This window comes from Populus nigra, chromosome 5 (assembly GCF_951802175.1).
Source record: "Populus nigra chromosome 5, ddPopNigr1.1, whole genome shotgun sequence".
Lineage (NCBI taxonomy): Eukaryota > Viridiplantae > Streptophyta > Magnoliopsida > Malpighiales > Salicaceae > Populus > Populus nigra.
The window spans coordinates 20931551-20955294 of record NC_084856.1 but is presented as its reverse complement, the minus strand read 5'-3'; the positions used below and the strand labels follow the sequence as shown (position 1 = coordinate 20955294).

The window sequence follows — 23744 nt, the reverse complement described above, 5'->3', positions numbered from 1 at the left end:
TCTCTATATGTGTCACGACCCAATCCCCGGATCCATGACCGGCACATAGGCAAGGTTCCCCTCCAAGGTTCCATGCCTATGCTTACCCAAACTTACACACAAACTTATCCTAACTCAATCAGAGTTCAACGCAACATTAATAACAAAATCAATTACATAATATAATTGAATTGTCTTAATACAAAAGTTTATAAAAGTTCAGAGTTTTGGAGCACTAACTAGACATAAAGGAAAGGTACAAAGTACAATAAAAAAGCAGGTTCTGAAGGTCCAACAAAATAACCTGCTATCAAGCTATAAGCCTGAAAAGGATAAATAATGAGAGGGTGAGTTCAACAACTCAGTGAGTAGATAACGTTCAATATACACACACGAGGTAATAAAACAATGAGAAATATATATACAAGTATGGCTTTAGGTTCTTATAGGAAGGTTTCTCAAATAGGCCATAACAAGAAGATCAAATGGTAAAGTTCGTCAGAAAATCAAAATGCAATGAGCATGAGGCTCCGTACTGTGGGATGATCAGTCCACACAGGTTGGTGACTCCCCCGACCAACTAGGGTTCAGATACGATGTGCACAAAGACTAACACTACCCTGTTAGCATGGGTATTCTGATTGACATACCATAGGTTCATAATCATAATCTAACAAACATATTCATATCTCAAAGCTCAACTCATGACATCAATCAAATGAGGAGCTATCAATTCAGAAGTCAATTCAAAATATATGTTGGTTCATATCAAGAATTCAGATTCAATAATTGATCATGCTTTATCATAACAAGGATAATAATCAACATATATATTATCAAGAAGCATGATTCAATTCATATTAACAAATCAAATATTTACACTATTTCTCATGCATATGGAAAATTATCCACTCACCTGACTCGAAAGCAACAAAACTCAAAGCTGATATCGAAGAAAATCCTACTGACGTCCCGCCGGTAGAATATCAGGATTATCTGAATATAAAGGAGACATATTTAAAAATGACTCAAAAGAATATATATAACCTATTTAATACACTTATCTAAGGGTGTATTCCATAACCCTAAATGTTTTTGAACTAACTAGTTATCTTTCCTAAAAACCCAACATTTAACGGTTTTTCCCAAAACTAATCCATAATAAAACAATTAATAAAATTGGTAATAATTCACTAAATAACCCTCAATTATTCATCAAACTAATCTGAAAAGGATAATATTACAGCTAGGGACTAATCTGTAATTTATCATATTCTTAAGGGTTAAATTGCAACTTTTGTCAAATTGGAGGACCAAACTAAAATTTATCATAAATCCATGAATATACTGAAATTATGTCCATAATTCATCCTCATTTCTGTCCAGATCATCTCATTATACCCCAGGGACCATTCTGGAATTTTACCAAATTTTTAGGGTCAAATTGTAATTTTTGTCAAATTGGAGGACCAAATTGAAAGTGTTAAATTCTCTTATCTATACAGTAATTCTGTCCATAATTCATATGTTATTCTGTTCAGAATCTCGGAATAGGCTCCAGGGACCAATTTGCAATTTTCCAAAGTTCGGGGACTAAACTGTAATTTTTGCAAATTGAGGGACCAAATTGAATTTTCGTCATCTTCAACCTCCAATCCAGAATTTTAACAGAAACCTACTGTTCTCCCCTGATTTTTAACTCAACATTCACCATTCAAACAAAACTATAACTCAAAATCATCACAATCTTCCATAATCAACTAAATCATCAATTAACCACAACAATCAACCCCTAACATTCAATTTAACTCATCAATCAAACTCAAAACACAAATTTTCAAAACCCTAACATCCATCAAAACTGAAATTAAAGCCTAATTAACACATATTTATACATAATCTTACCTTTAAACTTATTTCCTTCAACTCCTTTTTATTTCCCTTCTAATTTCCCTCTTTTCTCTTCTTCTTCTTCTTCTTCCTCTTTCTCCCTTCTCTCTCCCGTAAGTTTTTCACTCTAAATTTTCAGATCTCTTGTTTTTTTTTTTTCATTTCTATTTATATTTATCAACTATTATTCAATTACTATTATACCCTTATTTATTTATACTCTCTCTTTAAGCCACTAAGGGCTTTCTAGCCTTTTCCTAAATCATTTAATTCAAAATATTACAATATGCTATCTATTTGTCATGCTGTGTTCATTGTATTCAACAAATGCTAGAAAGCAAGGTAAGGCAAGTTTCTTACAAGAATTCTTCAAGCTCTAAAATCATGAAATGTGAAGGGGATTGCATGATCAATATGAACCAAGGTGTTATCAAGGGTGGGGGATGATTTACAAGGTATGATTGATGTCATTTCTCTGCTCAATGGCTTCCCCAGGTCCAGTGTTTGGTTCATGAATTTGTTCTGTTTCCTTTAGAATGTTGATTTGTTATGAGTTTGAATAATTCTTTTATCATCAGCGTGGCTTGGTAATGCTGAACTGCAGATATTTTTGTTCCAGGTGATGAGCTAGATCACTGAGGTGGGGGAAGCAACACTAACAGCAGAACTAAACCTTCCTTTCGGCATCTTTTTCACATAATTAACAAGGTATAAACTTTTTAATCTTCTTGTTCATGTGGAATAGCAATGGATGAAATTTTCAGCTTTGGTAAACCTGCAGGCCATTTTTAACACTTCTTTGCTCTGTTGAAAGAGCTATCGAACTCACACATGTAAGAAATGCAAATGTTTCCTTTCCTTGATCATCAAAGGCTGAAGAGCTATGTACTGCAGTTTGAAAGCAATTTTGTATTAAAAACCCTTACGACCTTTCATTACTTTTATATGTGTCTGGAGTATTTTGGAGGGAGAAAAAGCAATCAAATTGTTAATTTACACTTTACTATAATGCTCATACATTTTCAAACACTCATAATTTCGTTACTACCAAAACCATTGTTTAATGTATCTTTAAATGTTATTTCAATTACTCCATTCTCGTTTTGATTCTTCCATTTCCATTCTGGACTTTAATCAGAAGCACCTAAGTTTTCTGCGTTTAAAATTATAAAAATGGAGGACCCATTTGTCTTCAAACATCACTATCCGGAGGCTAATCAATGCTTTCTTCCAATCAGTTCAATTCAAGCTTGACGGAACTAGACTGCCGAGGAAGCTTTACATCATCTAGATCGACTAGATTTTGTGAGACTTGTAATTTAAGTAAAATTTTAAATTTCCTGTTCTGCTTTTGCTGATGTACTGAACACAGGTCTTTCTTGTCTTGGTTGGTTTAGATCAATGTCCTGGACAGAGACCTCCATTACTTGCAAGTCCTTTGATGTCCTGCTCTAATTTCCATTTCAGACAAAGTTTTGTTCATTTCAGGCTACTGACCTTCATTACTTGGAATGCAGTGTGTTTGCAGTAAGAGAGAATTGATTGACCATTTCTTCATTACAATATTAGTTATTACAGTCTAACAAACATACATAACGAATGTTTTACAAGTACACAGTTTTTTTTGTACATAAATCAGCTTTTAAGCATAGATGGTGGAAACGTTTCAAGACTATCCAGTACCCTGTCTTTCTATTTTTTAAGGCTCAAATGCTGGAACTTCAGGAAAAGGAGAGTAGAAAGCACGATATATTGTTCTATCAATGACATTCCTACAGGGATCCTCTTCTCGCTTCTTCAACAATTAGGCGATACTGTTTTCAACTTCAGATTTTACATGCAAGTACAATAGGTTTTCATTTTCTGTGTCTTCCAGCTTCTCTTTCATTCCCTTTGTTTTTATGGGTTTCCCAAACAGATAATAAAAGCGGCCAGGTAGCTTAGGTAAAATCCCTGGGATGAATAATTCTGTGCTGGCAACCTCCCCTTTGCTGTCATCCCTGTAATTAGATTCAGGTCATATTCTCAGTTAACACCCAAACTGTGAAAAAACAGCCAGTGTCTTTAAGTTTATATCTTTCAGCTACAATGCACTATCATTGCATAACTTATAAGGAGAATGTTAATTACCTTACTCTTGTAAGCTTACTCTTAGCGCCTCTGATGTAGTCATTTAGTATTGGTATTTTCATCATATCATGGTAATCTAGAGCCAGCCACAACACCCGGACGGCAGAATCTTTTCCATTACGAGCATGAATTTCAAAGACAAGTTTGGAAAATAAAGAGTAAAACAGGAGGAGATCTGGGAGAAACAAATCTTCCGAAGGTACCACTGCTATGAAAATAAAGATAACTAAAACCAGTTTTTTGTTCCTTCTCTAACAAGAAATTGGATGTAGAATGATGCCTGTATTGGAAGATTTTGCAATGCTATGTACAGAACAGAAATATGTTTCAACCATCAAAGGAAGGCTCGTGGACTAGAAATAATAAATAAGAAACTGATGTCAATAGAACCAAAGCTTACTTCTCCTACATCATCTTCTCCTACGGTTCCAAATGGTACAATTGTGGCTTCAAACCTTGCTGCCATTCTGACAAATTCCGGTTGATCAGGCCAAAATAACTTGTATGCTTCACCCTGAAAATTAAAGAGGCACGAGACTTGAGATATCACAAACATTTGGACAAAGCAATACTTGAAAAGACAAAAAAAAATAAACTGTGTTTTGATGTATGTGTGATGTCCTCGCACTGCAGCTAGGTTCAGAGTTGAGCAATTTCAGAGAGTTCTAAAGAGAAGTACGGTGGTGACAATGATGATAGAGGTGGTCTAGCTAGAGCCTTTGAAAGCAATCAGAGGTCTCGGCTGCACTGGAGATAACAGTGGTGACCAGGTCGCAGGCATCGTGATTTTGTCAAAGAGCATTTACGAATTGACGCTGCAACTATTTCAGACGATTCCCAAAACTGACACTACTACATTTCATTGCTAAAATCCCATTTTGAGAAATGAAAAGAAGAAAGTATTTATCATATAAAAGAAATAAAAATTTTAGATGTATGGTTTCTAGCTCCAAAAGAGAACTTGTTGAAATGAAAACAAGGAACTCGACAATTGGCATACCTTGTTATGCAGAGCCTCTCGTTGACCTCCAGGATAAAGAAGCACATGTGATTTAGTTGAAAGCAATCTGAAAAGATTGCTTCCTGTGACAGGTACTGCACCCATTACTTTCAACCAATCAGATATTGAAAATCCAGTAAATAAACCCTCCATGACCTCTGAAAATAGTTAAGGGTGCGCTATGCCACGAACCACAATATTCTTCTCTTTCATGAATTCTTCTACAAGAGAATAAATCTCAAATCCCATCAGCATGTGGTAGCCAATAAATAAGACAGGACCTTCATCCGGAACTCCTGCAAGACCTCTCACTATCTTGCCATCGTCCAGAGTAGAGAACACAGCCGGGCAAGTACCAAAGCGAAACAGCCTAGAAATCATGTGATTCTAATACGATCAGCTTGATACACAGATAATGAGATGCAACATAAAAAAGTTAGTCAGGCTGGTTTACAGGAAGCCCAAACTGTCAGAACTTAGCCTAGGATTTAAACCGAGATCCTTTGTAGTCAGCTTAATTCATACAAATTTCTAAATTATGAAACAACTGTTGTATATTTTCTTATTCGTCTACTGAGGACATGGTTTGTCAGCTTGCTGGAAGCCTGGAACTACAAGAGATTTTTCTTTTATCATATTCTGTACCTTAAGTTTAAAGAGCAAGAACAGAATAAAGCAACAAATTTATTCAGCATTAAGAGCTTTCTGATAGTAAAAATCAACGTGAAATGGAATTTGTAATGGAAAAGATTGTGAGATAAGAGAGAGAGTAGGATAGACAATGTCACAATCAACCAGACACACCAGGCTTACACCTGGGATGAGAGGGGTTAGAGATGGCCGAGTTGTTTCTCTCGTTGTGTAACCCCACCAGCACAGAACACAAGAAGGGATAAAGGATGGAGAAATGAAGAGTGAACAGCGAGACTCATACAGAGAAAATGGCTAATAAATAGTCAGAAGATTGACTGATTGGACTATGTATGAACAATGATGAATGCTCTGGCTTGATCAGGGTCAAGTCTCCATGTTATCTCATTCTAGGCACAAAAGTGCTAGCCATACATTCAACAGCTGCGTATAAAAAATTGTCAGCCGAATTACCCAATCCCCTTATCAAATACACATTTGAATTCAGACATGCTAGGCGGCAGAAAGTCAGAGACAAAATCAAGCCTCCTAGTGCGACGATATTTGCAAGCACCTTTGATAATAGTAAGCAAATTAAAACCATCTTCCTGCAAATGAAATAAATAAAAGAAGTCATATGTCTGTCTCTCTATACTGGGAAATAAAGCTTCACTGCGCTGAGCATCACAATGTACGAGTTATGGATGCACCAAATGTTTCACAAGATTGATCTCTTTTCAGAAAACCAAAGTCTAGGAGTTAACAGGAAGAAATGGTACAGGCTTTCGCTCCCAGAACCACCTCATCAACCGAAGCATTGGGTGTAGAATACATGATAGATGGTAAACATTGTACAGAGTGTGGTCATCTAAAATGATGATCCATATGCTCAAACCAAAAATGATACCTAAAGTGTTTATTCACAAGTAAGAAGTCATTCGAGATTTTTTGTGATCAGAAACCTGTTAATTTGAAAGAGCTCAAATGGTGTCTGCGAGAAGCATCAAAACGTCCAAGATACAGACATTCCTATACAGTTTCTCTGCTTATTTTAGACACAAGGATACACCACTTTTTTTAACCTACCATCAACATCTCATGCCCATTGTCCTTGAAGCAACGAACTTTGCAGTTCTTCAATGAACTTTTAAGACGGTAAGCTTCATCCCTGCTAGGAAGCAAGTTATCATTTCCACTGCAATGCAAATACAGCATCAACTTCAACATCCATCCATATTAAACCAATGCAAGAGGGAATCACATATAGCATCTCAAAGTAAATCAGTCATGAGAAGAAAATCTTGACTAAAGGAACACTCCTTTCCTACAAGACATAAATCCATGATCCAAACACAGACATTTAGATAGTTTTTTGAAAACCATAGATTCTCTACAGCAAATAATATCACATAGAAGAAGATCATTCCAAATTACAGTGTCCAAATGTGCTACAGAAATTTTATAATTATTGTTCACTTCATAATTTATCGAGTATTCAATACCAAGGGGTTTAAAGGTATCTGGCGACATACATGTACAGAACCTGCACGAATTAACAAAGGCATGGGAAGGGGCAACTCTGTTAATATGTGTAGGTGCCTCATGTAGATGTTTATGGGCTTAAGAAAGTGTGTGGGAGAGAAAGAGAGAACTACAACAAAGAAAATAAATGCAGCATGCTTGATTCTCTTTTATATGCCAGGCTCTATATTCACAAAAACTGCAGAAAATTTTATTCCGAGACTCTGCTTTCTAAAGGTCAAGTAAGGCTCAAATTACTATTTTCCCTTCTGAAACAGAAATCACAAATACGTAACATATTACAGATGTAGCATGATCAGTGATAAATCTTGATGCATAAACAAATACAGCAGAGATGTTTCAAGGACCATTCAGATAACATAAGATGTGTGAACAATAAATGTACGAAGGAATCTCATTAAGTGACCCGGCAAGTACTAGCGGTTCAGCTCTTACAGCATGAAGACGGGAATTAGCATAAGCAGCGGCGGATTGAAGCAATTTCAATCTCCAAATAAGAGTCTCCTTTGGAATGATATCAGACAAAACCTGGAATGAACATTGTACACAATACTGAAAGTTAATAAGGTTTACCGGCAAGCAGATCATTATGTCAGTCACTCTTTATGACAACAAGGCAGTTCGGTGGTTAGCATAAGAAAAAAGGAATTCAATTCATTGTAAAGGAATTCAATTCATTGTCATTATTTTTAATTTTATAAATTGGCACAAACAAGCTTGTCATAAATCAATCCAAGGTTATATGAGCTGCTGCACACTATGAGCTCAAGGATTCGTTCACAAAAATACTCATGTCATTCCCAGTTTCCCACTATTACTATGAGCATAACTTCTATTGAGACTACCATTGGTCTTGGTTAGGATTTAGGAAGGAAAATAATGGCATATGAGCCTTTAGTTTTCTATTGTACATTATACAAACACGAACACACACACACAAACCACCACAAAATAAAAAAAAGTGCAAAGGCCAGTGTTCACATTTCTTACAGAAACAGAAGGTGGAAAAGCAGTGAGATTGTGATACAATAGTTGAAATTGTAGTCGTGGTGGGAGCTTGTATTCGATATTGGCCACTGCCATCTTCACTGGATTACCTGATGTTCCAAAAGAACAATCAAACAACGAGATAAATAAATGATTCCACAACAAGCAAGTAGAAAAGGAAAGAGTAACATCAGAAAGGTACATAATTTGTACCTGTGACAAAGCCGACAAGGTAGGGTAATACATCGTGTAATCTATCAGGCAAGGCCTCCAAAATAGGGAGTAAAGGCAGCTGTGACCTGCTAAATGATGTTGCTAAGATAAAATGCTAAGGATGTCAGACTTCCTCCAAAGTTACCATCCAAAGATCTTGAACCAGAAAGTCATTAGGAGTATGGAGAGAAACAAAATACTGCAACTGTAGAAACTGACCTGGGTTAACTAGTACTAGTACGAGGTCAATTTGAGGATTACGGGCAGCAACAGAAAGTGCTAGACATGCTCCAAAGGACTCCCCCACTAGATAAATAGGCTTATTTGGAGATGAGGCATACTCAAGCCTCGCAGTTTCTTCGACAATTTTCACCAGCCCTGCACGCATTAAACCTTGTTGAGTTAGTGATAGGTAGCATTCTAACACGTTTAATTGAACAGAAAAGAACACACATACAGCATGCCCCAACACACAAAAACAAGAAGTACTATGAGGATCACGTCTGCAAGCAAACATGCACATCGGCAAGGGACTTGAAGAACCATATAGGACCATTACAAATGAATATTCCTAGAAATATATTCATACACAGTAAGTTCGAAGATGAAAGACAATAAATATGGGCTTCATAGCTTAAATATTAAAACCCATGATTAAGAGAAGAATCAGCCATTCATTTCGGCACTAATCCTTACCGTCAAATGTCGTTCGATCACGCACTGGAATATGAAGGCATCGAACTTCAAATGCCCTGAAAGTTTCCAGAAAAAACAACTGTAAAATCGTCCTTTTAACTGAACTCAAATGATAGAACAAGTAGGACTGCCAAGAATTTTATTAACAGTTCTTAAATGATGAGTCCCTTTGTTATAAAGAACGAATGCAGCAAATAAGAAGCAGTAGAAACCGTTTTGACATGCAAAAACTATCCCATCCTAACGTGAACTTAACGTGAACTGTCGACTGGCAAATAATTCAGAGAAAGACAAAATTTTCTTGGAAGGTTCGCACGTATTTCAAGCTCAAGGCTTCGATACTTGTAATGAAGGTAGAAGTATTAGAACTTACTTCCCAAGAGCTTTGTGGTGCAATGTAAGTCCCAAGCCATCACCATCAAGCCTTGAATATAACAATACCAGAAAACAAATTCAGCATTCTCCAACCTCCTAACCTTAACACAGAAAACATTTTTAGTCAAATGTTGCATAAAAAATTCAGCATTCTGTCAAGAGTGTTCCTTGTTTGTAATAGTTGCAGCAGAGTTAAAATTCAACTTTGGAGTTCATCTCAACAAGGCAAAAAACTACCAGGCAAAAACAGAAGAATTGGTGAATCTTTTAAAGATTGCCCACACTCAGCAGGGCAAAACCACCGAGGTGGCCCACCATCAGGCTTAACAATCTCCTTGGCTCCGTCAAGATAATCCTTCACAGTCTTGGTCCCATACCCATCATCCCACAATATTTCCAAATCTTTAAGAATAGCATCTTTCTCCCACTTTTACTCAACTCTGTGCTTTAAGTTTCCATTATTTCCTCCATCAATCAAGGCCCCATTCTTCTCTTTCTTTTCAACAAGAGAAGTTCCATTTACAACAATCACATCCGATGTCAATACTGTCGAATCACCACCACCTACACTTTGAGTCCTCACTCCAATCCGAGGCTTAATTCCCGAATTTAATGCGGCATAAGGTGGTATCATGCAAGTAAAAACGGATGCCATATTTTTACAGGCAATGTAAGGCAGTTTAGACACTACTGGTTATGTAGAGAACAGATTAGAACTGTATATTCTCTTAGTATCCTTTTGAAGTACTTGCAGTTAAGAACTTAAAAGAGCAAAACTTAGAGCTCTCACTCAAAAATAATCACACCCTCTCACAAGTAATGCAAAATCCTTTTCAAGATTTCACCAGATGAACCCTCGGGACCTTCTTCAATTGCCAAGCAGCAGCTGAGAAACTGGGTCTAGCAAGCAGCAAGCATCGCATTAAAAAACAGCTGCAATATGTTGAATACTAAACTCAATCTAGAAGGTCAAGGAAGGCAACCACCGGCCAGCCAGCCACCAGCTATGACCGACCAGCCGCCAGCCACCAGCCGCAACCGCCAGCCGCCTTCACACCACCGTCCACAGCCGCCTTCACACTTGAAGGTTGAATTTTCTTGTTTTGAATTCGTGTATAAATAGCAAGTTGAGCTTATGCTATTATGTGTGGGAGAGTAGAGAGAATAGAGAGAAACACTAGAGAGAAAGAGAGGGTGTGTATTGTTAAGCTTGTTGTAAGTTTATTTTTGCTCCTGTAAGCTTGTGTTCTTGAAATAAAACTTTGTGTTTTATCCCCTCTGAGTGTTTCAAAGCCACCACCAGTGGTTCCTCCCACCAACAATTGGTATCAGAGCCCCGTTCGTCAGAAAATAGAAGTATTTTCTGGAATAGCCGAATTTTCAAAGTTGTCCAAAACAAGTTTTGATCATTCCACCGTGTAGAGCTCATCCATACGAACTCACTGCCGCAAAAATCAGCTCCATCGCACACCGGGGTGAGAGACACGCGCCTCCTGAAGATCCGGTGACTGTAGCCCAGTCGCACCCACGCGCGCCAGAGAAAGAAGACGAGTGACGTCCACGCGCGCCATATTTGAGCCGTTAAGCCGCGCCGAGCCGAGCCGAGCCGCAAGCCAAGCCTCCGCCGAGCCGAAGAATATTCCCGAGAATATTCCCTTTTTAAGCCGAGCCGCTAAGCCGAGCCGCTATTAGCCGGAGCCGAGCCGATAGAATATTCCACAGAATATTCCCGGTTCAACCCAGCGAACCGCCCGACGCCCATAATTGGTTTTTGGACCGGTTCACCCATTTTCGGACCCGAGTTCTACAAAGTCAGACCGGTTCCCGACTATTTCGACCATTCCGGATCGATCTACATTGTCCGTTTTGCCAAATTCAACTCCCATAAGGAGATATAGTCATTAAAAGAGCAAAATGACTACAGAAAGTACACAAACACTCATCCCGAAGCTGACCAAAGACAACTATGATAGTTGGTGCATCAGATTAAAGGCATTCCTTGGTTCACAAGAGTGTTTGGAGATTGTACACTATGGTTATGATGAACCAGAGTCCAAAGAAGAAGAAGAAGCTTTACAAGAGGCACAAAAACAAGCCCTGAAAGTCAACAGAAAGAAGGACAACAAAGCAAAGACCATCATCTACCAAGGTCTTGATGAAGATACATTCGAGATCATAGCTTCCGCTGAAACATCAAAAGACATATGGGAGGCTCTCCAACAAAAGTACAAAGGTGCTGACAGAATCAAGAAGATTCGTCTTCAATCTTTGCGAGGTGAATTTGAGTTATTGCAGATGAAGTCCTCAGAGTCTATTTCTGATTATCACACAAGGATTATGGTGATAGTCAATCAGATGAGGAGAAATGGAGAAGCCATCGTCGATTCTCGAATTACTGAGAAAATCTTGAGATCCCTAGATCCAAAATTTGATTTTGTTGTTGTCGCTATTGAAGAGTCCAAGGAAGTGGACAAGTTGACAGTTGATGAGCTTATGAGTTCTTTGCAAGCTCATGAGCAGAAGATTGTAAAGCGAAATGGAGATAAGGCCATCGAGCATGCCTTACAAGCAAAGCTGTCTCTCAAGGACAGATATGAGCAAGGGGAGACTTCAACAAGTGGATATACCACTCAAGCAGGAAGTCAACAATCCAGAGGAGGATTCCAGAGATTCCAAGGAAGAGGTTCTTGGAATACAAGCTTCAGAGGAAGAGGTGGCAGAAATACCACCAGAGGAGGCCAAAGACAACAAGCATTCACTCCTAGAGGAAGAGGAGGCGGTTACAATAACCGTGATAAGAGAAATATCCAGTGTTATAGGTGCAATCAATTTGGGCACTATAGCACTGAATGCAGAAGGAAAGCTCCGTTGGAGATACGTGAGCAAGCCAACTATGCAGAGAAGGATGACAGAGAAGAAGCTGCATTTCTTGTCCAACAAGAACTTAGCGAGAAACAGGAGAATATATGGTATCTAGATACTGGAGCCAGCAATCACATGTGTGGCTACCGAGAGTTATTTAGTGATCTAGATGAGACCAAGCAAGGTCTAGTTACTTTTGGAGATACCACAAAGGTTCCATTCAAAGGTAAAGGCAGCATCCCAATCAAGTTGAAGAACGGCGATTCCAGCTACATCGCCAATGTTTATTATGTCCCAGCCATAAAGCAAAACCTGATCAGCTTAGGTCAACTTTTGGAGAGAGGATATACTTTTTACTCGAAGAATTGTCATCTGACAATTAGAGACAACAATTGGAGATTAATGGCCTATGTGAAAATGTCCAAGAATAGGATGTTTCCTTTGAACATCCAGTATGATGCAGCAAGGTGTTTGAGTGCCATCACCAACAGTGAAGAATGGCTTTGGCACCTGAGGCTTGGACATCTGAATTTCACAAGTCTGAAGATGCTAACAAGCAAGAAGATGGTCAAAGGTTTGCCCCACATTGATCATCCAGATGAAGTCTGTGAGAGTTGTGTCCTCAGCAAACATCACAGATCCAGTTTTGCCAAAGAAGTCAACTGGAGAGCAAAGAGGCCACTGGAGTTAGTGCACACAGATGTGTGTGGCCCAATAACGCCTATGTCGACTGGACAAAATAGGTACTTCCTCACGTTTATTGATGATTTTAGCAGAAAGACGTGGATATACTTTCTGAAGAGGAAGTCAGAAGTATTCAATTGTTTTAAAGATTTTAAAGCAGTTGTGGAGAAGCAAAGTGGCTACATGATCAGAACCGTGAGATCTGATCAAGGTGGAGAATATACAGCAAATGACTTTGAAGCCTATTGTACACAACAAGGCATCAGACATCAGACAACACCTGCTTATACACCACAGCTGAATGGTGTAGCTGAAAGGAAGAATCGCACGATTCTTGACATGGCAAGAAGTCTGCTCAAAGCAAAGAAGTTGCCCAAGCAATACTGGGCTGAAGCTGTATCATGTGCAGTGTATCTACTGAATCGCTGCCCAACCAGAAGTTTGCAAGGAGTCACTCCAGAAGAAGCATGGAGTGGTCACAAACCAAGTGTTACTCATCTACGAGTCTTTGGTTGTGTGGCATATGCAAAGATCCCAGATGCAAGAAGGAGAAAGCTCGATGATAAAAGCGAGAAATGCATCTTTGTCGGATATGGTGAAAGAAGGATGGGATACAAGCTGTATAATCCCATCACGAAGAAGGTGATTATGAGTAGAGATGTTATCTTTGAAGAAGATAAATCTTGGGAATGGAATGATGATAAAGAAGCAGGCAAATGGATCAACATTGATTTGATCCTTGAAGGTGAAGAAGTACCAACAGTACTTGTCGAAGAACCGATTGTGCCAGCAGCTGAACCACAAAGTCCAGTGATTATGCCAGCAGCTGAACCACAAAGTCCGGTACACAGATTCCCTGTATTCAACAGGAGGAACACACCAGGAGCATCATCATCAACACCAGCAGCAACATCCTCATCGTCAGAAGGACCAAGAAGGATGAGAAATCTTGACGAGTTGTACGATGCCACGCAAGTCATCGAAGATACAACTCTATTTTGTTTCTTTGCAGATAATGACCCACTTAGCTTCAACAAAGCTATCACAGAAGAGAAGATAGAAGCAATGGATGAAGAAATGCATGTCATTGAAAAGAATGATACCTGGAAGCTGACTTATCCACCAGAAAGCAAGAAAGCAATAGGTGTCAAAGGGGTCTATAAGATAAAGAAGAATGCAAAAGAAAAGGTGCAAAAAGACAAAGCCATTGAAGAGGGAAACATTTATCAGAATGAAGTTCATGCTTGGCATGACATCCCTCGATTGAGTTTAAAGGGGAGATTTGTTGAATACTAAACTCAATCTAGAAGGTCAAGGAAGGCAACCACCGGCCAGCCAGCCACCAGCTATGACCGACCAGCCGCCAGCCACCAGCCGCAACCGCCAGCCGCCTTCACACCACCGTCCACAGCCGCCTTCACACTTGAAGGTTGAATTTTCTTGTTTTGAATTCGTGTATAAATAGCAAGTTGAGCTTATGCTATTATGTGTGGGAGAGTAGAGAGAATAGAGAGAAACACTAGAGAGAAAGAGAGGGTGTGTATTGTTAAGCTTGTTGTAAGTTTATTTTTGCTCCTGTAAGCTTGTGTTCTTGAAATAAAACTTTGTGTTTTATCCCCTCTGAGTGTTTCAAAGCCACCACCAGTGGTTCCTCCCACCAACACAATATTATACACTCCCTCAAAACATTCTAACTGAAAGAATCACACCCTTCTTGTGAGTAATGTTAGACCCTTTTTCAAAATTCACTAATGAAAAGGCTTTTCAACGGGCTTTCCATGGTTGTGTCTTGAGGTGGTGAAGTGGTTATTTGAATGTAGACCTTCGTCTAGCTAAGTTGTTCCTTAAAAATTAGTCTAACAAGAGACAATCTTATTCCTAGTAAGTAATTCAAAAGGATAAAATAATAAAAAATAAAAGTAAGAGTAAGAGTAAATTTACGGCAAATGAAAACAATAAAAAAATTAAAAAAATTACAATATTTTACCTTACTAACTAGTTTTTTAAATTCATGATTGGTATATAAATAAAATTTCCTTTCAAGATTTAATATTTATACAAATCTAAATTTACATACAAACTTATCTATTAAATAACTTAATCAAAGTTCAACGTAATATTAATAACAAAATTAATTTAATATTATAATTTGATTATTTTAATATAAAAGTTAATATAATTTTATAATGGTGGAGCATTAAATATAAAAATAAAAGTATTAATTACAAAAAAAAAAATAGATTTTGAAGGTTTAATAAAAATGACCCGTTAATAAGTTAAAGTTAAAAAAATAATAATGAGAAGGTGAGTTTTGTAAGAATATTTATTTAATTATTATTTAAAAAAGGTTTTGAAAATGGCATCGTCACATGGCACGGGATGGCCAGTAACTATCTGAAAAAACTTTCCTGACATCAGGTTTCCTGTTAAAGAAAAGAAAAGAAAAGAAGAAGCCCGCCAAAGATGCTTTAGTTGGGGCTACAATTGTACCTTTCGGGACTGTAGGAGAAGATGATATACAAGAAGTAAGCTTTGTGCCTTTTTTTTTCCAGAGAAAATTCTTAGTTTTGAATTCTAGAGCTTTTTTTCCCCGTCTGATGAGTTCAAGAATTTTTGTTAAATCTTCATATCCATGCTTCCTCTACATTTTAAATTCTTCTAATCCTGGCACTACACTAGCTGTTCTTAATCTGCCCACATAGAAGACAGAACAAGTTTCAGTTTAATTATTATCTAATCCTTATTCTTTTTGGATATGGCAGCTGATTCTTGATTACAATGACTTGGTGAAAATCCCTGTAGTTAATGACTATGTGAGAGAGACTGTTGGGAGGGCTGCACCAGTAAGGTGATTACTCTCCTTGCAATGATGTTACTTTCTTTCTCGTAATAGAATTTCGAATCAGCTTCAGATACCAGACACATTCCTGCTTATTTGCGCTGATTGATATCACTATAATAGGGATGGAAGTAAAGGAGATCTGCCAGCCAAGAAGTGTTTATGCCAGTGGCTTGCCAAAGATACATGGCCACTTTTATTTTCTGTTTGGGAAGCCCATATGGAAACAAAGGGAATGGAAGAGGTGCTGCAAGATGAAGGAAAGGCAAATGAGCTGTATTTTCTGATAAAATTTGAAGTTGAACGCAACATCGCCTACCTATTGGCGAAGCGAAAAGAGGATCCATACAGGAATATCATTGATAGAACAATATATCCTTTGCATGAAGTTCCCGCATTCCAGTACCCTTAAAAATTGTCAAGACAAAGAACTCCTTTGTGTTGAACAAAAACAATGAGCTTCTGCAAACAATTTATGTGCATGACAACTACAATGTTTAATCAGGTTCTAATATGTAACATTTACCATATGAACTATATATTGTTGAGAGAAACGGAAAATAGGTTTAAAGTTCAATCAATCCTAATGTTTTGTATGAAATTAATAATGCTGCTAATCTCCGTCTATAGAGCAAGAGTTTCCAGGAATATTTGGAACGTTTCATTTATGAGCAGAAGAGCCGTTTTCTTTTTCTTTTTCAGGCTAGTAGTGTTCGATCCATTACGTATTAATTAATATTAGGCCCCGTTTATTTGCTGGAAAGTAGTTTTCATTTGGAAAGTAAATTTCGGGAAAATGAATTCCGGGAAAGTATTTTCCGATGTTTGGTAGTGTAATGAAAAATAAGTTAGAAAACACTTTCCAGTGTTTGGTTATGTCATGGAAAATAAGCTGGAAAATAACTTATTAATGTTTTATTTTTCTCAAGTTTATTAAAATAATGAGTAACAAATCTTACAAATTAAAAAGTTGAATGAGAATGAAATTGAAAAAAATTTAATTTCATAAATTATCTCAAATAAAATAAATAATAATCAAAATAATAGAGAACAAATCTAAAAAATTAAAAAAAATAAAAGATGAAGAAATTAAAATAATAATAATTAACATTTCATAAATTATTTCAAATAAAATAAGTAACAATCAAAAGAATGAGGACCAAATTTGATAAATAAAAAATTTCAATAAAAAAATGATAAGGAAAAAGCAAATAACAATTATAAAAATAAGGACCAAAATTAATATAAAAATTAAATTTTAAGAGATGAAATTGAAAAATAAATATTCAAAACAAATTATATATAGCAATCAAAAGTTTGAGGATCAAATTTAATATAATCAGCAAATAATGATATTTCTAATTTTTTCACAACTTCCGGAAAGTGTTTTCCGCCCAAATTTTTCAGGAAAACATTTTCCTGAAAACCAAGCCAAATTTTCCTTTAACTGGAAAGTGTTTTCCGTTGACCAACTTTTCTAATGGCAAACAAACACATGAAAGTTTGGAAAGTGGTTTCTCGGAAATCACTTTCCGGAAAACAAACACAGCCAAAAGGGAAAACACTTTCCTGGAAACCAAACCAAATTTTTCTTTGACTTCTGTTGACCGGAAAGTGTTTCTGTTGACCAAAAAGTGTTTTTCGTTGACCGGAAAGTATTTCCGTTGACTGGAAAGTGTTTTCCGTTGACCGGAAAGTGTTTTTCGTTGACCAACTTTCCTAATGACAAACAAACACAGGAAAGTTTGGAAAGTGGTTTCCCCGAAACTACTTTCTGGGAAACAAACATGGCCTTAGTAAGGGTCCCGAGTTTCTCAATGGTTGCTTGGCAATTAAGAAGGTCCTCATTTGGTGAAATCTTGAAAAGGAGGGTGTGATTGTTTTTGAGTGAGAGCTCTAAGTTTTGCTCTTTGAAGTTCTTAAATGCAAGTTCTTGACAAGGACCCGAAGACAGCGTACTGTTGTAAGATGTTGTTTAGGGAACTAGTAGTGTGTAAACTGCCTTCCATTCAAAACATGGCATCCGTTTTTACTTGCAAGATATCACCTTATGTCGCATTACATTCGGGTAATTTTTGCCCTGCTGGGAAACCATTCAAAGATTCTCCAATCCTTCTGTTTTTGCCTGGTAATTTTTTGCCTTGTTGAGATGAACTCCAAATTAAGTTGAATTTTAACTCTGCAAGTATTGCAAACAAGGAATACTCTTGACAGATGACCTGGATCTCTAGTTGATGAGCTTCGAGTTTGCTGAAAGTTGTTTTGTTCTGCAAGATTTGATTAAATATTTGAGTTTTGTCTGTGTTAACCTTAGGAGGTTACAGAATGTTAAATATGTTTTCTGGTATTGTTATATTCAGGGCTAGATGGTGTTGGCTTGGGACTTACATTTCACCATAAAGCTCTTGGGAAGTAAGTTCTAATTAATATCTCTACCTTCATCCCTTCATCACAAGTATTGAAGACTTGAGCAAGAAATACGTGCATACCTTCTGTCAAGGAACCATCTCAACCCAATAGCTTAAGTTTTTAGATGAGATCCTGGGATATGATTTATATTATTTTCTAACACACCCCCTCAAATAAAAAGTTTTTGGGCTTGAAACTTGCACACGTCCACATTACCTTGTGCTTGATTTTTATCAAATAATAGGGATGGTCAGATTCGAACTCGTGACCGCTTGGTCATCAAAGTTCTGATACCATGTTAAAGAACCATCTCAACCCAATAACTTAAACTATTAGGTGAGATCCTAAAATATAATTTATATTATTCTCTAATACCTTCCGCTGAAAATTTGGGCTTTCTCTGAATTATTTGCCAGTTGACAGTTCACATTACGATGGGATAGTTTCTGCATGTCAAAGCTGTTTGAACTGCTTCTCATTTGCTGCATTCGCTCTTTATATATAACAAAGGAATCATCTTTTAAGAACTGTTAATAAAATCCTTGGCAGTCATACTTGTTCTATCATTTCCAGTGCAGTTAAATAAATGATTTTTACAATGTTTTTTGGCAAATTTCAGGGCATTTGAAGTTCGATGGCTTCATATTCCAGTGCATGATCGAACAGCATTTGAAAGTAAGGATCATTGCCGAATGAATGGCTTCATTTTTCTCTTCATTATGAGCTTTAATAGTTAAGCTATGAAGCTCATATTCATTGTCTTTCATCTTCAAACTTACTGTGCATGAACATGTTTCTAGGAATATTCATTTGTAATGGTCCTAAATATATCGTTCTTCAAGTCCCTTGACGATGTGCATGTTTGCTTGCAGACGTGATCCTCATACTCGTTTTTGTGTGTTGGGGCATGCAATATATGTGTTCTTTTCTGTTATACTAAACGTGCATGTTAGAATGCTACCTATCACTAACTCGACAAGATTTATTGCGTGCAGGGCTGGTGAAAATTGTCGAAGAAACTGTGAGGCTTGAGTATGCCTCATCTCTAGTGGGGGAAGTCCTTTGGAGCGTGTCTAGCACTTTCTGTTGCTGCCCGTTATCCTCAAATTGACCTCGTACTTTGTACTAGTTAGCCCAGGTCAGTTTCTACAGTTGCAGTATTTTGTTTCTCTCCATACTCCTAATGACTTTCTGATTCAAGATCTTTGGATGGTAACTTAGGAGGAAGTCTGATATCCTTAGCATTTTATGCTACATCATTTAGCAGGTCACAGCTGCCTTGTTGAAGAAGCGAGAAAACATATCGTGCTTTCCATTCTCCTTCGCCTGAAGTCCCGGCATTCGACCCCTAGAAAATAGAAAGACAAGGCACGTGATAGTCTTGAAACTTTTATCACCATCTATGCTTTTAGCTGTTTACTTACAGAAAAAAGTGTGTGTGAAGCACATGCATGGTGCCTTTTCTTTTCTTTTTTTTCATGTTCAGATAGTTGAGAAATAGCAAGAGAGACATGCTTTGTGTAAGTTTGTTAATTAGGCTGTAATGTAATGAAGAAAATGTCAATCAATTCTCTGTGATTGCGAATAATCTATGTTCCCTTGCATTGTAAGAAACTTTACATCATGGTACGTACAATTCACAGCCGGCCTAAGATGAATAATTAAGAGTATTCAGCAAAGTTATAAATGAGAACTTTTAAATGTTATTTTTTATGTATTTCTAACAAGTAAGATCTTGGATAATTTTTATTTTGTATTTGAAGTCTTTTGTTAAATACATGTAATTTTTATTTTACAAAGTAGAATTGATAAATATACTTTACATATACTTGAAGTTTTTTTGTTAAGTAGGGGCCTTGATCAGTTATTGCCCAAGTGGCCCTCATCTTAAGCCGGCTCCGTGTTCCATATCAATTTTATCTTCAAACATTTCATGTGATCATTGTGGTCTGCAATCAGTGTGTTGATAATAATGTATGGAATGGAAACAATGACAAAGGGTTAATATTAAATTCATTGGTTGGTGCTTGCCTGCTTGGTTGTGGAACTAGTGGTTTTCATGTCTCTATTAGAACATTAAGTTTGATGCTATGTTTTTCCAGGAACTGAGGGTGATACCAGGTATATCAAAGTCTACGCATCATGTTTGCGCAGAAATGATGATAAATCTGAGCAGTGGGATACACTTGGTGCCACATAAAATTTATCAACACTCGTTATTCTTTTCCCAGATATATAGAATGTACAGCAAGGCATCCGCGATAAGGTATTGACAAGTTCAAGGCTGTCTTTCAGACGAAGGGCTGCAAAATCAAATGAGCTTACAGCACGAAAATATCTATCATGACCTATGCTTTTTGATCCACTATGCTTAACAAGTAAACATATGCTACTGTAGAGCTGACTTTCTCTTTTGCTCCTACGTATTTGATTACGTTGCCCAAAGCTGCGGAGTCGGAATGAATCTCCTACTTTTCTTTGTCCCGTAGAAATTCAGAATTCTCCACAAGTTGGAGAAAATGAAGAAGGCAACTTTGTTTGAAATGGAAACTAGAGCAGGACTTCAATGGCCTTGCAAGTAATGGAGGTCACAGTCCAGGAGAAGCCGAACATGACTCTTCAGACTTTAATTTATTTAGCGGTACAGGTGAAAAGGACTGATCGAATTTGGGAGGAGGGGTGTTCTTTTTTGCTGAGCGATTGACATTTTCAATATTATGGTCTACAATGATATGCCAGTGATTAGTAAAGGAAAATACTCTCAACAGAAGGTGCTCAATGCAAGCAGATGGCACTGAATTCTCTGTGAATTTCTCAGTTTCAATTTTGTGCATGTTGTGGATATTGCAATTTTAAAAGTAGAGTCTCGACTTCCAAGTCTGTGTCTCACCAAAGGCTATTCTTTTTCTATTTCTTGCTCGCTGGAAAAGCGATTCTCTCATCCTTTCTCTTTCTCCTTTGTTCTTGTTGGGGGGGGGGGGGGGGACCATATATTCTGCAATCTTCTTCCTCCAGGATCACCCTCTTTTCAAAACAAGTTTATCCAAGTAAAAGGATTGGAATTCACTGTTATGAAATGCTTAGAACATGGTTCCTTATCAAGTTTCCTGGTGGATTGAACTTCAAGGTAGTATCAAAGTGCAAAGCAAAAGGCAGCATAAGATCCTTTTATGCATCGTATAGCTGATCTGGCATCATTCATTTGAACAGGAGAGTCCAGATTTTCTATTTAAGAAAAGTTCTAACATCTTGCATAAGCAAGAAAAGAAATCCAAGTGCTAGAGTCCTACAAGGCAAGAAGTTCCTATACAAAGAGAGTGATGGCTAGGTATGGTCACGCGTATGGGGGCTATTCCACCAACAGTACACCAAGCTCTGATGATTTTTGGAGCAAAATAAGCCATGCTTCTGATCACGTGTGCCGACCGGTCATCATTGATGCTGAGGGGAGGAAAATGCCTATCATTTTCTATGGCGCTGATAAGAATGCAGATCACTATGTTACAAAAACTGAGACGATTTTTCAACAGCATGTTCATTCACCTCTTGAGTCTGAATACAAGCATAGCACTCGCTTGACAGAGGATCCTTATGGAGCAGAGGATAAGTTCCTTAGACCTATGGCTTCAGTTAATAATCGCCCACAAAATGTTGAGGAATCCATCACCAAAGTGCAAACTGATGCTAGCCCACCCAAGATTGCCCCTTGGGATGCTTCATACTGGCGCCAGGCCCCTAAATCCACAGGCTATGAAGGCTACGATGAGCGCAACGTTTTCCACAACAAAGACTTGCTAAAGCCCAGCGGTAATGCGCCTCGAAATGACAGCTATGATAATTATTACCGCAAACAAGGTAGCAACAACGAACCGACCATGATCACTAGTGGTGGGTGGGCAAGGCCAGCTCATTCAACATCCACTGCAGAAGTTGCAAAACCTTCTGCCACTACCTCTCCTCCTCGATCCCGCTATAGACAACCAGCCTATACAGAAACTATGGACAGCAAGGAAGCTGCTAGGCGCTATGGAACCAGGCCATCCACAAGAGAAGACAGTTACACATCAACCATTGACAGCAGAGAGGCTGCAAGGAAATATAATGGCTCAGGAGTGTGAGTCCAGTCCCAGAATGATTAACTATGTCTATGTGCAATTACACAGGCCTTCCTGAGCCGACTTCACAAGTTCCTTGGGGCTTATTATCTACTCTACAAGTGTCTATTTTCCCTTTCATTTACCTATTATAACTATCTGGTGTTGCAGTTAAGTTGTCCTAGACATATGTTTGATGTTTCCTATATTACTACTTCAATAAGATTTCTCTGTACGCAGTTGCAATATTAATATAGAATTTCTTGTTTTATTTAAAGGGTCTATAGCCATGATTTTGCTGTCAAACATATAACAAAATAGTAGCAAATTACTTTTTGCAGCTTCAAGTATTGTAAGAAAGAAATCAGGAGAGAACCAGCCTGATTGCTTGCTTTAAGGGCAATCCACTCTGGTGCCAAGTGGTAAAGGGCAGAGCAGTTCACTGTCTTACACTTTGGTTAGGTGAGATCATAACCAGACCAGTACCTTTTGAAAAAGGAAATCAGTATATATTCTTTTCCTTCCTCTATCATCTTCTTCTTTCCACGTTTCACTGGTATTGACCTACAAGTAAACCTTATCCAATCTTTTGAACTCTTTATGTGATGAACTCTTCTTTTTTAGTTTTTATCCTTAATCTCTCTCCTAAATCCTAACTAGCCTGAGATTTGATTTTCAAGTCTTCAAATACAATGCCAGATAAGCTGCCAGCTAAACTACTTGGCACTAACTGGAGTCCTTGCCATTAGTAGTTAGTGTTTAAAGTTATGGTTAGCTTAAAAGCATCTCTAATCATTTCGCAACACAACATCAAACAGAACCTTAGTAGTTAGTGTCCTACTATAGTTTGCTATGCAAATTACAATGACTCAATTCAGTAAAAGAAACACAAACCATTTTAGTTTTTGTCCTTAATCTCTCTCCTAAGTCCTAATTAACTAGCCAAAGTGAAATAATATCTCGAAGTTATTTAGTATCAGTTTGAGACTTCTTACAAGGCATTAACGAGCACCCTAACCCAAAAAAAAAAAATTTATAAAATTTATTTATTTATTTTATCAATGTGGGTGTTCGGATGAACTTGCATGCATCTCGACTAATCTCACAGGTCCTGAAGTTAATAACTATCTAAACTTCCAGTAACTATTATATTAACAACTACAGAACTCAAACTTGTACTATAAAATTTAACAACATGAAAGTGTGTTTTAGCATATCATGCAAGAGATTGTTGTTACTCTAAATTCATTAGAGATTAAAATAACATTACTTGAGTATAAGCAATATTAACGGGAAAGAAAACCACAACATAAAATTAGCAGACAGCAAGAATTGAACCTGCGAGGTCAAAAGCCCAAAAATCTCAAGCATTTCTCCTTAGCCACTCAATTGCATGGACTTGTTGATTGTGTAT

The 23744-nt window shown here is 37.5% G+C and overlaps 2 long non-coding RNA genes and 1 pseudogene across 2 annotated transcripts; 1 reads left to right on the top strand and 2 right to left on the bottom strand.

Moving 5' to 3' along the window:
- Nucleotides 1–136: 136 nt before the first annotated feature.
- LOC133693919 (uncharacterized) lies at nucleotides 137–2001 on the bottom strand. Its single transcript, XR_009842200.1, has 3 exons — nucleotides 1885–2001; nucleotides 896–975; nucleotides 137–302 (listed from the first exon to the last, which is right to left on the bottom strand). It is a non-coding gene; the product is annotated as an uncharacterized LOC133693919 (long non-coding RNA).
- On the top strand, nucleotides 1987–3356 carry LOC133693918 (uncharacterized). The gene is made up of 2 exons (XR_009842199.1): nucleotides 1987–3174; nucleotides 3267–3356. It is a non-coding gene; the product is annotated as an uncharacterized LOC133693918 (long non-coding RNA).
- Nucleotides 3357–3568: 212 nt separating this feature from the next.
- Nucleotides 3569–10378, bottom strand: LOC133693917 (phytyl ester synthase 1, chloroplastic-like; annotated as a pseudogene).
- Between the last annotated feature and the right edge of the window lie 13366 nt (nucleotides 10379–23744).